This window comes from Meles meles, chromosome 16 (genome assembly GCF_922984935.1).
Source record: "Meles meles chromosome 16, mMelMel3.1 paternal haplotype, whole genome shotgun sequence".
NCBI lineage: Eukaryota > Metazoa > Chordata > Mammalia > Carnivora > Mustelidae > Meles > Meles meles.
In genome coordinates, this window is record NC_060081.1 from 46074334 (window position 1) to 46078077 (window position 3744).

The following is a 3744-nucleotide window of genomic DNA, read 5'->3' on the forward strand; positions in this document are numbered from 1 at the left end:
CTCTGAACAATAACAGCACAGTATGCCTTTGATTTTTCCATAGGATGCCATAAGTCAAGATAATCAAATTTATTTCGTTCACTAATATTTGGGTGAATGTTGACGCTAAAGCACCTTAAGTTAGAGTTATTTGAAGATGCTGTTCTATATGGCTGTCCTTGGGCACATGGAAGCCCTGATTTTGAGCAAGAATTTCTCCCTGTTTTCTCCTCCACACACGTTACATTAAGCTGTCATTCACAGCCACAGCAGGAATTCAAGACTGTCTTGGAATAACTTGGATGACAGAAGCTCTCTCACAGTATGTAGCTCTCAAAAAAATAAAAAAGTCACATCACTACAGATCTTTTTTTTTTTTTGACGTGTTCGTATTTCCAGATCCATCTTACAATGACAAATTAAGACATTTGTACAATGAACTCTGACATTGGTGTGACTGCAACTGTCCCTGGTCCTGTATAGCTTTTCATTTTTTCTGAGATGCATCTTTGATAATACTCTCTAAATGCCCTGAATCCCTTCAGAAGCAACTCACCAACAACTGGTAGTTGAAAATAATCTCTACCTTTTGCAGCCCCGTCAGTGAATCTCCCTGTTGAAAGAGGCTTAGGTATGAAGCTGAACTCTGAAGAATGTGGCTATGGAAAATCAAATTCTGGAATTACGACTTTGCAAAACCCATTATATAATAGCTTCAAAACACCAAACCATTAACATAAACTGCAGCTTACTAATAAAATCAGCTATAATTTTTTTTGTGTGACCACAAATATGTTTGTCTCTACTTTTATTGTATGTAGAAGTCCACTGTGGTTTTTTTTTTAATGACAAAAGAATACCAACATGGTATTTGGCAAATTTTTTCTTAAATCAATTCGTTTAATCAGGCATAGGTAATCTGTGAGTTGTACAGAATCCATCCAAAATGCAAATTTACTGCTTAGTTGAAGGGAAACAAATACATATTAAAATCTAATGTTTTTTTTAAATTAAATTAAATTTTATTATCTATTTCTTTATTTATTTTTAAAGATTTTATTTATTTATTTGACAGAGAGAGACACAGTGAGAGAGGGAACACAAGCAGGGGGAGTGGGAGAGGGAGAAGCAGGCTTCCCGCTGATCCAGGACCCTGGGATCATAACCTGAGCTGAAGGCAGATGCTTAATGTCTGAGCCACCCAGGCTCCCCTCTAATGTGTTTTTTGTTACTTAGAAATTCTCACTCGAGTTTTTACTTTTTCAAAAGTATTTTTTTTCTGTCATGTAACAGCATGCTCAGCCTGTCATGTAACATGTATTTATTGAATTTCTAATTTGTTGCGTGCATTTGCTTAGTATTTGAGGTTGAAAGTGAATACGGATAGGATCTTTGCCTTCATAGAACGCTCCACCTTCCTGTGGGAGGCATTTAGCAGTCGTGAGGTATGTAAGTTAGGATCATAAAAAAGTTACCACGATTTTCTGCTGGCATTTGGTGAGTACCCATGGAGGCATTTCATTGGTCAGGCAGTCTTTATTCACTGCCTGGTAAGTGCCAGGCACCACGCTGAAATTAGATAAATACATAAGGAACTAAAAACAGCAGCAGGAAAGAGGCCCCTTAAATGTAATTATAGTTCCACAGACTAAATACAAACATTGTGATGTGTAAAATGTAGGGGGTTATTGTTTACTCTTGCCTGTCTTATGTTCGTATGTGTATGTATTCTGTCTTCCTACCTACCCACCCACCCACCCATCTCTTTGTTGGTGGGAAAAGCAGACCAGATGAATAAGGAGGATTTCACATAGGAGATGGACCCATTTTATATACTGAAGGTTAGGGGGAAAAATACCAATCTCTAGAAGACAATGTTTAGGTCAGGAATATAGTATACATGCCAAGATTAATTACGTGCGTTGTGTATCCCAGGTATGAGACCCATCTTGGCAGCTGATGCTGTTGGTGCTCTACTGTTTCTGCCTTGGTCCTTGCCATTTCCTGTCCAACTTCCACTGTCTGGCACCGCTCTCTCCGTTTTGGTGCTTTTTCTACTTAACAGAGCCTATTCTGTCCATACATGTTGCTGGAACTAAACTCCTTTTAGGATCAGCTTGCAACCAATGGTAGATGGAGGTCGGTGGGATAACTAGCCCACCTCTCTTACTTCTGGGATAGGAACAGTTGAAGTGTGCATTCTAGACTGTTGTCCAGAGTTCCCCAGCAGGATGAAAACCTAATTGTCCACCATGGTAATCTGTTTGATAATGCACTTATGGCTGCCTTCCCTTCTCGGAGGTGCCACTTCCCCACTCCCCCAAGGGATCCTAGGTCATGTCCTAAATGACTGGCACTTGAGTCTTTGCCCCAGGTTTTGCCTCTGGGAAAACCTGACTTAAGACACTCCCCATTCCTCATAACCCACAGTTTATGCTCTTAGGGTGCTCCCTGTCACTTCATTCATCTAGTAGGACCCAGATCAATTCAGCATTTAGAACCAACAAATAAACAGGGCCCCATTACAATCCATTGTAATTAATATATAATGTAATATATATTATAACATGTATATTATATTAATATACATTATTAATACTAATATATTAATAATATACATTATAACATAATGTAATATAATTACATTCCGTTGATTAATATACTCAACAAAGTATATTTATATTTCTGAACAGTACCTCAAAGGTGGTTTTTCCAAGTCTTTCATTTTTCTACCATTATGAGAACTTGAATCCAAAGCTCTTAACTTCCAGGCTAAGACTCTCTCCAAATAGTGAAGTTGTGTCAGAAAGGAAGGTTAGCAGAAAATAATCAGGTGCAAAATTGAGATTTCTGATATGGCTGTAGCCATTGTTGCATAATAGATCACCTTGAGACTTAGTGGCTTAAAGCAACTATCATTTATTATTGCCAACAAGTCTGAGTCACATGGGTGGTTCTGCTAACCTGATTGAGATTCATCTGATCTTGGTAAGTCTGCTTATGTGTCTTTGGTCAGCTGATGGGTGTGCTATAGACTAGCAGTTGGTAGGTTGGGATAGTGAGAATATCAGATCTGCACAGGTTCTCCTCTTCCAGTGGGACAAATTTGTTTACATGACAGACAAGAGCACAAGAAGGAAAGCAGAAATGTGCAAGGATTTTTGAGATCTAAGTTCAGAACTAGAAGAGTATCACTTAACTGTTTTCTATTGGTTAAATCAGGTCCTAAAACCAACCTAAATTCAACAGGTAGAGAAGTAACTCCTTTGAATAGAGTTTTTGCAAACACTTTGAATAGAGTTTTTCAAAATCACATTGCAAAAGGATGTCGGTATATGGAGAGAAATAATTGCAGCCATTTTTTTTTAAATTAAAACAACCTATTTCTGGCCAGTGTAGTCCTAAATACAGTCTCTGCTTATCAAATGCCTGGGACATTTTGTAAAGAGTGGGAAGGGAGCCACATTTACCACAGCATAACTTCATTCAGTGGCCCTGCAAGCCATTTCTTTCTGTTATTCCTCCCCTTGGGCATTGCCTGTGATAATTTTCTAATGTTTCAGAAATTCTGATGTCTGGTCCACTAGTTTTTTCCTTTTTTCCTATTTTAGTGTTCTCAAGTCGCAGATTACGCCACCAACTTAATTAAACTATGGAGCATTTATTAGAAATATTATAGCATAAGAATTGTATTCTCTAATTTTTATAATAGCTACTCATAGGGGAACCTGCACATAGTGAGAAGGATTGGGACGGAAAACAGGA